Source organism: Sycon ciliatum, chromosome 3 (genome assembly GCF_964019385.1).
Source record: "Sycon ciliatum chromosome 3, ocSycCili1.1, whole genome shotgun sequence".
NCBI lineage: Eukaryota > Metazoa > Porifera > Calcarea > Leucosolenida > Sycettidae > Sycon > Sycon ciliatum.
In genome coordinates, this window is record NC_088645.1 from 17,808,299 (window position 1) to 17,820,771 (window position 12,473).

Below are 12,473 nucleotides of genomic sequence, written 5' to 3' on the forward strand. Positions count from 1 at the left end.
CCGAAAATATTTCCAAGCAGGTATGTATAAGTCCAGTGGAGTCATATCATGCCTCCGGTACTTCTAGGGTAGTTGAAAGTTTGGTAGTTCTAGGGTTAAGCCACAATGCCCTCCCTGCCATGCACTTACCCATATTTATCGTCCAGCGGTTGAATACAATCAAATATTCACTGGTTAAATATTTCTGTATAATTAAATTATGTCCGAACATTCCTATTTTATTGTCGGCCTTACTGTTGACGTTCGCATCAACAGATTTGGTTGCGGACTTGCGGTGCGTAATGAATGATATATTTCCCTAGGGAAACATGTCTCCAGGGAGTACAATCATGTTGTACAGATCTTACTGGTCCTACGAACACGGCGAACCGTCAACAACTGTCAACAATGGGTTTGTTTGGTGGCATGCACTGTTGTATTTAAAATATTATGGAATGGAGCATAATACTGTAGAGGATGTTGAGGATGCATAGACAAAGAGTGAGTGGCTCTGAATCACGCTGCTTCTAACTAGAGCTTCACTATAATGTTTGTTGCGCTGGAAACGACGAGGTGTCAGTGTAATCTCTATGCATAGTACTGCATTTCTGCTTCAGTGTTCTAAAATGAGGGGTTCTGGAGCACACATTTCATCAGTCTCCTTCAGCTCAAACCCTCAGTGATAGACGCGCGTACAAAAGTGCTTCCCACGAGGTGAAGTGGCCACGCTACAGGACCAAGTACCATTGTTTTCGTTGCGACTAAACCGTTTTAAAGAATTCATTGCAATTACTTTCGTGGTTATTAAATAGGGCAACGTTCGCGAGGTACGATGCGAATGCTTGAACAGCAGCTATCAATTGATGATGCAGTGGTGTCACCAACCAAATCACTTGGTAACATCTCTGGTACAGAAGAACAAGGACAAGCCTTGATTGTCCTTCTACATGTACTTGCTGCACTGTTAAAACGCGAGATATTCGTAAATCAGACTCGGATGGGAAGCCAAAGAGGTATTGGAAGAAAAAAGGACCAACGAACTACAACAAATTGAAAACGTCTCCAATTCTTCAATGAACAATGAAGTGTACAATGAGGAGAGGGGAAGGAAAATGTTCGGTTGTAAAATTTCCTAGTGTTCATTTGAACTGGTGTGGATCGCGCAGATGCACGTACTACTACTACTACATTGAAGAAATGTACAACAAATTACGCTAGAATGTCCACTAACACTACTAGTTATATGTACTTGACAATCAGATCATGAGATAACATTGCACGACACACTACAGCTCATTGGCAGTTACATGTAGCTGTAGAACGTCAGTACCTTTGGTCAGCGTTGTGCAATGTTATTGCATGAGCTGATTGTTTAGTAACTGGTGGTGTTAGTGAACATTATAGCGTAACTTGTAGTTCATTGGTCCTTTTTCTTCCTGTAGTCATAAATCAATCTTGCTACCTGCAGTTTTTGCTTCTTCAGTGTACATCTGGAGGACTGGTGAGGGTGAAATAATACTAAATGCTGGTTTGTCGAGTCAGAAGTGGTGGTCTTTTGCAGGTTCGCCTAACGGCAGGTTCAATACGCTCCTAGTGTGCTCTAGATAAGAATCCTGAGTTTGTCAAGTGCCCGTCGTTGGGGTCCAAATTGAGGGCGTCCAACTTGCTTGGACCTCTTTTTGATTTTCTTCTCCAGGTCTTTTGGTTCTAAATTATAATTTTTTTCTTTCAACTTGGATCAGAATACTACTTTTCTCTATTACGGTTTGTTTGTGATAGTGACGTCATCCTGGACCTCTGGGGACTATGCTCGTTTAAAAACAATCGGACAAGTGCAATGCCAGTTCATACCGCATGAGTATCAATTTTATCAAGACAATGTAACCTTTAGAGTAGGGAAAACCCCAGAATTACAACTATCGATAAGTGTCCGTGCTAGACCTGTACCTTAACACGTTACTCCTGTGTAAGCTGCATTGCATTGGAAACGACACGAACTGGGTAATACATGTACATTCGTGTAACTCAGTGACTGTGTATGATGCGTGGACAGACGCCAGGGGAGTTTGAGCACTCGTCAAATATAAAAATAGGGGAAAAAGGGAATGGCAGTGTTGGGAATGGACCTACACGCAGTATTGGCTCACGTGGATTGTGCGCCTTGAAAGAATTTCAGACTCCTAAGTAAGCCTAAAACTCAAAAAGCCATGAATATTACACTACATAGGTTGACGTTCAACATGTACGAAGTAAATTGCAAATCCGAGCGAATCGATACCTTGACATGGAGGTCCAGAGTATCCTTCTTGGCAAACACATTCATACGATCCGATAGTGTTGTTACATTCACTGTTGATTGTACTCTTGCAGATGTCTCTGTCGTCCTTACATTCGTTGATATCTGAAAGGAAGGGGGTGTTTGTTAGACCCGCGTAACACGAACGTGTGAAGCGCAGGGACCATCTCACAATTTCGACTTCTTCCGTGACTATTTCTCTTCGTAGTTCACAAGTACCTGTGGTTCCACATTGCTGGTCTGTGTGACGCTTGAAGCGTCAATTCCGTCTGGTTTTATTTTACTGATGTAACTGTGACGACAGACCTTTGCCCAGTCTCTCGTCTTAGCACTAACGCCGGGGTTTGTCCATCGGAAATGGCTACCATGTATTAGTTTCTGATTTCACCTCTTCAGCATTGCTACCTGTTGAGCACCAAATTAATGACGTCTTTTGGCGTTTTACAATCGTGTCCTTTGGCGTTATATCTATATTATTGAAGTTTTATATTATATCTAAGGCCTAAGGTGTGCGGATGAGAGACAGCGTGTTTGTGCACTTGCGTGCGTGGGTTTGCATGGTTGCGCTTGCCTGGATATTTGCGCCCACTTGTGTGCTGATGCTTCTTAAGATGTTTTTCATGTTCAAGGGTGCTTTGGCCAGATTAGAAGGTTCCTATCAACCATATGAAATTATATGCTAGCATCTTACCTTCACAAGGTGTTCCTGTAAAGCCTGACTTGCAAACACATTGATATGATCCAGGTGTATTGTTGCATTGATTGTTAGCAATATTGTTGCAAATACCCGTATAAAGTGTACATTCATTGATATCTGGCATGTGAATACAGAAACAGCATTGATATCACCTTCAATCTCACAAATATCATCCAGCGTATGCCTTCTTTTACAGCGGCCTCGAGAGATTATGCTCAAGCAAGCTACCAATATCAAAACTTCCCACAAATCGTCCTTATTCGCGCTCTTAAAAGGACACTTGGAAGTAGTGAAGCACCAAAGTTAGCCGACCCTACTGTTTCAACTAAATACCGCCTGATACGTCACCTGGTGATTTCTACACCAAGTAAACTCAATCAGAAATCTCTGAAGAGAATGGTTTGTCCACCAACCACCAAGCAAAAGTTACCATTGAGACACGAGCACGCACGTCGGTCCTCTGAAAATACCTATTCCGCTGAATGTGATTTGAAGAAATTCTCCCCTCGAGTTTGGGAGTTCTCTGTGCTAGTTATAAGAGTTGAAAACCAAGAATGGATGCACAATGTGTGTTGAGAGTGCTCACGAAGTCACCAAAGCAGCGTGTAGTATACAGTACAAAAGGGAATTATGGCTAGTTCAGAGTAAATACGAATACGTTGATCCCCGAGCTGCAGAGAGTGCTCAATGTCAGAGACAGAGCTTAGTACATAGCAGACTCAGCGGAGGACGTTCAGGTTGGTTGTAACTCTGAGTTTCATGCCGCTAGGCAATCATCAGACAACTGAAAGCTAGTTCAGAGTATATAGCAGACTCAGCCTCAGCTCGGGGATCAACGGATTTGCTAGTTCAGAGTATTGTAGATCTGAAAGTATCGCGTACAATCTTTCAAATCGAACGTCCACTACCATCTTCGCCGAAGCCAGTGGCATTGGGCCACAGACTCCCTCTAACAGTTCAGAACTATTTCCATCCTGAAGCTCCCCCCCCCAAGCATTGCATGATGTTCACTGCATCTGAACTGCCTTTGAATCTATTTTTCTCTCTTCTTGTTCTCTCTCCACCCCACCCCTCCCCCACCCCTCTCTCTCTCTCTCTGTACTTAGTAAAAATAAAAAAAACAGTGTCCCACTAGCATGTCAACAGATTATTTCCACTTCAATACGCACAATCTCTCCCGCTCCCACCCCGTTCGCATGCCATCAAGATCATTACTATTCAGACAGCCTGTACCTTGACATGTTGAGCCTGTGTATCCAGTCCTGCAAAGACATTGATATGAGCCAGGAATGTTGTTGCAGTGACTGTTAGCTGTGCTGTTGCAGACACCCGTTTCTGGTGTACACTCGTTTATATCTGGGTATGAGATTGTCATATAAAACATAGTGGTCAGGTGCGTAGCCAGGATAGTGATGAAGGGGGGTGCCACGACATTTCTCACACAAAAGTACATACACTCAAGGTTTTCCAAGTTGGAGGGCTGTTGGAGTGCGCATCCAAGATGTGCAAGAGCTGTTAGCCAGTTAGTTGTAGAACATCAGTACCGTCGGTCAGTGTCGTGCAGTGTTATGGCATGAGCTGATTGTTTAGTAACTGGTGGTGTTAGTGGACATTATAGTGTCACTTGTAGTGCCTTGCTTTTACTAGCCTTTTAGTGATTGGTGCAGCCCAGAGACCGTTTGAAGAGTGAGGATGTATGGATGTAGTTCCTTGGTTCTTTTTATTTTTTATAAATGCGATAATAACAAGTGAAATATTTAACCTGTACAATTGATAAAGTATCCATACTTGACCTGTACCTTGACATGTTACTCCTGTGTACCCTGAATTACACAGACAACGATAAGAACCGGGTGAATTCTTGCAGATACTATCTGTGATATGTTGACAGACGCCAGGGGTGTTTGAGCACTCGTCAAAATCTAAAAGATAGAAGCAATATGAAATGGCGAAGCTAAGAACGAATGTATCCGCTTACCACCCAGCCTGATGTTGATCACTATCTCTAGGTTCTGCACCCCCCCCCCCCCCCTGGCCTTTTAGAACCGGTTTTGGCCGCACTACTAAAGGCCCCAAACCCACTTTACATTCCACAAATATGGGCTTTGTGCTTGCTTCTCCATACATTTTTTATCATTTACACATATTTGCAAAACTAGCCGAATTTCTGGTCCCATATCCCTTCACCGTGTTGCCCTCAAATGTGCAAAGGAAGAATAGCACTGGTCACACAAGGTTCAGTGTACATATATCTGCTACTTTAGGTGCCTGATCCTAAATTGAGGTGTAGAGGGGGGGGGGGGGGGTAGAGATTTGGATTGATGAAACCAAGTCAGCGTTCATATTGCACCACAATTACCTTTGAGCAAACATTGGAGAATATGGATCAGTCCTTGTAAAGGATATTGTAGTGTCCCTGCCACCACGATTCTGCGAGGGTTAGCCTTACAACAAAAAATGTTACGCTGCGTGTGTCCGATGCATACTTGGTAAGGAAAAGGCCATGGTTTCCAAAAGTCGATCCTCCCATCTTTAGGCTGTCTATAATCAGACATCTTTGATAATGTGATTAGACTTTGATAATTTATTTCTGGATCTGCTAGCTTAGTGCATGGCTACGTTGTCTGGTGATGGCTCAGTGTGAAGATCTAAGTTTCAACTGATTAGCCTGACTTCTATATGCACACTAGTGCAAGTCCACCCAGGTGTATTCCTGAAGCAAACATGAGTACTTCATTGGGTAAGATATTCAACAGCTCAACATTCATAAGATTTGCTATATGGAAATTTGAACTGGTTTTCAACTTTGCGAGTCACAAATTTTCAGTAGCACACTCTGCGACTAATGATAATATACTCCAAACTGTCCAAAGTTATTAAAGAAATGGTGCTGATCGTGAAATCAGGTTACTTGCCTTGACACGTTGATCCATTAGTGTATCCTGCATTACAAGAGCATTGGTAACTACCGAATGTGTTAGTACAGGTACCTCTGGGACTTGGACTGCAGGTTGTTGCATTCTTGCATTCATCGATATCTGCATCATGCAAAAAAGAAAAACAGCACCACAAATAGAAACAGTACCCTTTCCTACGGCCAAAGTTAGAAATCCTGTGTCTTTTTTAGTAACTTGAACATTTGGGCTCCTGAAAAATAACGGCGAGATTTTCAAGAAACGTTTGCTTCAGCAATATGCTGTGCTTGAACGCATTCGTTTAAGGTGGCAGACTACCCAAAAATTCGCTGAAAAATCGAATTTGTAAATTCATATTGAGTGCTACGTCAGTTGAAAGAGCATGAATAGCTGCAAATTCTCTGAAAATTGTGTCCCGATCTGACCGGCCGTTCAAGAGGTATGGCCGAAAATGTGCCCTTGCAAGGAAAGATTTTTTTGTTGCACGCTGTCATTTGTTGGCAGCACTGTATTTGAATGTGAGCAGACCGTGCGCAACTTGTCGTATCATGGAAACACGTGAAAGTGTGCAGAATTTTGCTCCAAGTCCAAAAAATCAGGTTTTTGAGCCACGTGCAGCAGGACTTTTGCCAGCACCCTCGTGACGTTGCAGATATGTGGCTTGATTATTGTAGTTGACGTTGATTTAGTGACTTTGGCAAGTTTGAGTCGTGTCAAGAAGTCAGGTAGGATTCAGTACTAGGCAGTAGTGAAACGTGAGTGGTAGTCTTTGCCGGTTTCTGAGGGTATCCTGGATTTGGTGTGCAGCGCTGTGGAAATGGCTTGCTCTGGAGGCCCCAGCACTGGATGTTGTATCAAAGGTACGACCTCGTAGCACGTGCTAAACCTAAAAAAATTCAAAAATTGACTTGGGTCTGTGGGAGTGTGTGAGAGAACGCCCACTCGTTCCGTTGTGACAGATTCCAGGGCCTCGTTGAGGGGCCCTACCCCATCACCCATGGCTGCTTCTGGACTTGTTCTAGGTTTGAGTCCCGCGCACGAACAGAATGCGCACGAAAATGTGAAAAAATGTAAATGCATTTGTTTGGCTCCTGGGTGGCTCGCACACCGTAGCACTATGCCGGAAATTTGAGTTTTTGCGGCCTGGAAAGCCTGTCAGTGAGGCGCAAGAACTTGTAAATCATGTCCTGAGGGCCAGCATAGTGGCAGGAGTGTGTGGTCAAAATTTCACTCAAATCCATTGAGAAACACCAAAGTTACGGTCAATTGAAATTTATGGGTAGGCTGCCCCCTTAACTTCGCAATGGCTTTTCGCAGGCGCAGTGTTTTGATTGATTTTTATTTCACGGATCCTCCAGAGGCAAATAGATGCCTATCGAAGGGAGTCTCCTAAGTAAGTATGGAAAAATTAATGAGAAAGTATGTTCGTAAGGGAGAAGAGGTAGAAGATACATTAGAATATAGAGTACAGAAGAAGTAAATTCAGTACTTCGGGTAGTACATTGCATGCTAATCATAATGAGAATTAGAAAAGCAGCATTGCGGACTACTATAACTGACATATACACAAACTATTGAAACTATCATAGATGTGGTTAGCCTAGACACAAAAGTCAGGAATACCTTTCAAAGAAAACATTGATTGCGAATGATACCGACGAACAGCAATACTAAATTTCGCTGTCGTAGAGAGTGAACGAATATCTTCAGGAAGTTTATTCCAGGCAACACTCAAAGAAAAAAGGGTTGATTTACGAAAGAAGGTGCCAGCTTTAGGAAGAATTATGGATGAAGGGTGACGACTGCTTTGGGAAGAGGGTAGCTGGAAGTGAGACAACAAGGAGGGGTATTGGGAGAATACATGGTGGAAATAGACAAGGCCAAGAATCTGCCGTCGCCATGCTAAAGATTCCCAAGAGGACAGAACATTGAGGTCTTCTTTGGAAGTCGTCCAGTCAGGCCGACGCTTGAGTTTACTATTTAAGTATGCTCTAGCAGCAGTAGCCTGCAGTTTATCAAGGGTTGTGGACATGGTGGCTGAAACGGAAAACATCCAAACGGGAACAGCATATTCAAGGAGGGGACGAACATAACATTTATACAAAAGATTCACAGCAGGAAAAGGAAGGAAGTTGGACATGTGGTTTAAAAGAAAAACCCGACCTCGAAATTTGCTGGTAATGTGTTGAATATGGGGGGACAGATTGAGTGAAGGAGTGAGGGTGATGCCCAGATGGCGGTGGGAAGAGGGCTGGGTCAGTAACGTACCGGCCATGGTGACGGTCCTGGGATCAGGTGGGTTTGATTTAGGTCTGCGGAAGGGAACATGGACACATTTAGTAGCATTGAAAACTGCTTCAGCTTTATGAGACCAGTTCACACATCTATCAAGGTCTAGTTGCAGGGAGGCAGTGTGCGCGGCGGGTACGACAGTAGGCGGAGAAACGCAGATCATGTTGGAATCATCCGCAAACAGAGTCAGATCGCTGGATTGGGGAATGCTGGGAAGGGAGTTGATAGAAAGGTTGAATAATAGAGGGCCTAGGTGGGAGCCTTGTGGCACACCAGCGGTGAGCGATATATGGGTTGATAAGGAGGTTCCGACCCGCACAGACATCGATCGGCCTTCCAGGAAGTCCATCAGCCACGCGAATGAGTCAGGTGCACACCAACCGGACAGACATGAGGCTAGGAGGCGATGGCTGGTACGATCAAATGCCTTCGAGAAATCGAGAAAGACGGCATCACACTGGGCCCGGTTATCAAATGCAGAGCTGACAGGTGATGTGATATACACAAGTTGGTCAACCGTGCTTCGGTGGTGGCGAAACCCGAACTGTTTCGGCGACAGTAGTTTGTGTTTCGCTACAAACGCATACACCTGGCGGCTGATTAACGCTTCGTAGCATTTTGCCACACCATTCAGCAGAGATATCGGCCGGTAGTTAGCAGGGTCATTGCGACTTCCCTTACCCTTGTAAATTGGGGTAACGATTGCAACTTTCCACTCAAGGGGTTGGGATCGGTAAGTGGTGCAGCGGTTAAAGAGAGCAGTGAGGGATTGGGCGAGCACTTCTGCTGTCTCTCGTAGGATCCTGTTAGGAAGACTGCCAGCTGTAGACTTTCGCACACTTAGGGTCGACAGTGCCTTGAATGCTTCTACGATAGACAGAGGACGGATGGCAAATGTTTCCGAAGAAGAAGGCATGGCGAGATCACGATGATCTGCATCCGACGACGGTGTAGCTTGACTATTCTTGGCGAACTGTTGACAGAAGATGTTCGCTTTCTCAGGGTCGGTAACCGCTAAGGTATCGACTCCTTGTATATCAGGTATAGCGGTGTGAGGACAATTGATTTGGCACATTTTCTTGACTCTCTTCCACCAGTCATAAGATCCTCGATCTGCATGAAGGCCTTCTGACATCTGGTCGTAGAAGTGACGTTTAGCTTTACGGATGGCAGCGACGAGGCAGTTCCTTGAAATGCGATAAGCAGCCCAGCACTCAGGGGTATTGACACGTTTTGCTGCAGCAAATAGTCGATCTCGACGTTGACGGAGGCGATGGTGCACAGAGGTGAACCAAGGCTTTCCATAACGATTTGTTCGTTTTCGAACCTTCGGAACAAAAGATAATATTGCTGTGTCAACTAGTGTTCGCCAGGAGACCCATGCTTCATCTGTACTACTGGCTTCTTGTACAGCAGCGAGAAGAGGGAGGCTCCAAAGGTGGTTATTAAGTGCAGGCTAGTCTGTGGCTGCATAGTTGTTCACGAGCAAATCAGAGTGCACTGGTTGCTGGGAACGAGTCTGTATTGCGAGATCAAATACCACAGGACAGTGATCAGAAACAGGGGGAAGTGTGGTGAGGTTGTGGATGAGGAATGGTTGGTTACAGAGAACAAGGTCCAGGAGAGAAGAGCTCTGACCTGCGGCGGAGAAACGTGTTGGGCGGTCGCGTACAAGTTGTGTGAAACCAGTATCATCCAGCAGTTCGACAAGGCATCTTCCAGCAGCAGTGTTCGGGTCCTGCCTATACCATTCATTGTGCCGAGCATTAAAGTCACCGAGGATGATAATGGAAGCCGTAGTGTCCGTAATGGAAGAGATGGACTCACGCAAGCCAGAGAGGAAGGTTGAATGATCCTGCCTTGGTGGCCGATAACAGCAGAAAATATAGACATCGTTGTGGCCATTTTTAAGTTGAATGCATAGGATTTCAAGGTTGGTGTTGGCAGGCTCGAGGTCTGCTCGTCTGACGTAGGCGAGTCCTGGTCGGAGTAAGAAAGCAACACCACCGCCACGCAGAGCGACATGAGATGGGCGGTCTCTTCGCACTATGTCAAAAGCGGCAGTTGGCAATAATACAGAGTTAGGAATTTTCTGAGTTAGCCAGGTTTCGGTGATGCCTAATATGTCCATGTCTGAAGTACCAAATATGTTATTAATTTCATCGGCCTTTGGGTACCAGCTGCAAGCATTGGTTGTGGCTAGCCGCATATGATGGGGATGTTTGTTTGGTATGAAGGCTGAGGTATCGTATGGTGATGGGAGAGTGAAGGTAGGTGCATCTGGGTTCAGTTGCCCTGACACACTGTTAGATGATGGTGTCGATGTGGTCCTAGTGTGAAAAAAGATGGGTGCGTGTGGATTCAACATCACAGTTTATGATTTCTTGGGGAGGGGTGGGTTCTTGAACTTCCATTCTCGTGCTGTTACATGCTCGGGCCAGAAATCGTTTTCCAGAACATTTCTTTCGTCATGCTCAGCAACTGTCAGATGTGCGTACAACGTGCCATACACTGTTCTGGAGGGGATCAGTTTACAGCCAGTAACTTCCACATTCTTCTTTCTACAGTACGCAACAAGATCATCAGCACTGCAGTTGATATTGATGCCCCCAACGAATACAACTCTGCGTGTTATTTTCTTACCTCCACGCAGATCTGCGGGCTTCCTGTGGCGGTTGGCGGCTTCACGTACGATCGACCAGTCGTACTTGGTGCCGACAGGCTTGTCAGTAGTACGACTGGCGTTGCTTGTTCGGGGTGTAGAGAGGGTACGACTAGCGTACGTCTCGCCCAGAGCTGCGGATTCAAGCCCTGTTGGTGCAGATGTGGGTACTGGTACACCCGTTGCGGGAATGTTTGTAGCGGCACGGTACGAGTACTCATCCTGGTGGCTGTCGAGGGCGCGATTAGAGACATCGATGGGCTGGTGGTGTTGTGTCAGGGCGCGAAGCTCCTTCCTGAGCTCTGCAATGGCGGCATCTTTTCCTTTCTCCTTTTCGAGGGAGATTTTTCGTAGGTCGGAAACTTCTGCTACCAGGTTTCGGACCGTCTCCATCAGGTCAACCATCATCTTCGTTAGCGCAGTAGCATCAGTACTGGTACATTCACATCCGCCTGCCTGCTTGGTGACCCTGTGTGTGTCGATCTGATCGTCCAGTGGTTGCAACTTTCCCCTCAGGGCGCCTACCAGTTGCACTCGGCTCAGGCCGGCCCATTTGACGTTATTGGCCTTTGCCAGTGACTCCAAGCCTTCACTATCCAAAATTCCGAAGTCAATGGACGCCATGCTCCCGGTTGGGGGAGCAAGACGTCAGACGTAAAAAACTCGCAACCACACTCGTCAACTACAAGTTCATCTTTGTAGCCCAATTCCACACCCTGACTTCTCGATGTATGTTTTATCGATGCAGTGATCATTTACTGCCTTTCTCGTTAGTCGTGTAGCTGTGGCAGTTGCGACGTTTCATTTTTAGTTAAACATGGGCGGGGGGGGGGTACGTCGTGGGTCATTGTATGAAGAGAGCTTTAGGGCTGAGGACTAGTCACGGAGGAGTTAATCTGCAAAGGGATTGAACTGAAGCTGGATGATGACCGTGCGGTGAGTGTGTGACTGTTATTAAACCGTTCTGGGGCAGGGGTTCTTGTTCTCTAGCTTCACTGGGTGTTGTAGCAGTCATTGTAACATCTCACAGTGTTTGGTATGCTGTGCTGTGCAAATATCAGCATTATCATTGCACTTGTTTTCATTATAACATTTATACACTTATTGAGGACAATAGAGAGGAATATGGCTCGGATGGAGAGCATGGGAAGATTTTAAAGGAAAGAAATAGGACGAAGGAACTACAAGTTACGCTATACTGTCATGCGATAACAGTGCACGACACTGACGGACGGTACTGACTTTTTAAACTGCTAATCACCTCTACCACATGGATGCGCACTCCAACTGCCTTCCAATTTGGAAGGTTTTGAGTTATTAGTACTAACATAGGAGGGGAAGGTACGCGTAAAGAAGACAAGCACAAGCTGAAAGCCTTAGATGTCGAGAACCTTGGTGGATATCAATACATCAAGGCCATTACTGAGCCACCATGGTAACTGCAAAACGTCTGTGTGCCCGTTATTGTTGTGAAAGTGCACCACAAGGGCCCTGTAATAGTTTTGTTGTATCTCGTTGTAGCCACAAAACATTACAGCGACACCCCTCACCACACACACACCAACTCATAGCGGGCAGGAAAATTCTTGGTGACCATATATCCTGATCTTAACCGCTGGTACATTTTTTTAT

At 45.3% G+C, this 12,473-nt stretch overlaps 1 protein-coding gene and 1 long non-coding RNA gene across 2 annotated transcripts in view; both read right to left on the reverse strand.

Annotated features, from left to right (window-relative positions):
• The window catches only part of LOC135812890 (latent-transforming growth factor beta-binding protein 2-like), a 105,976-nt gene that overhangs the window by 55,391 nt on the left and 38,112 nt on the right, over nt 1-12,473 (reverse strand). The gene's annotated exons all lie outside the window — the stretch shown is intronic.
• Nucleotides 2,263-4,890, reverse strand: LOC135811621 (uncharacterized). Its single transcript, XR_010552670.1, has 4 exons — nt 4,772-4,890; nt 4,206-4,328; nt 2,967-3,089; nt 2,263-2,380 (listed from the first exon to the last, which is right to left on the reverse strand). It is a non-coding gene; the product is annotated as an uncharacterized LOC135811621 (long non-coding RNA).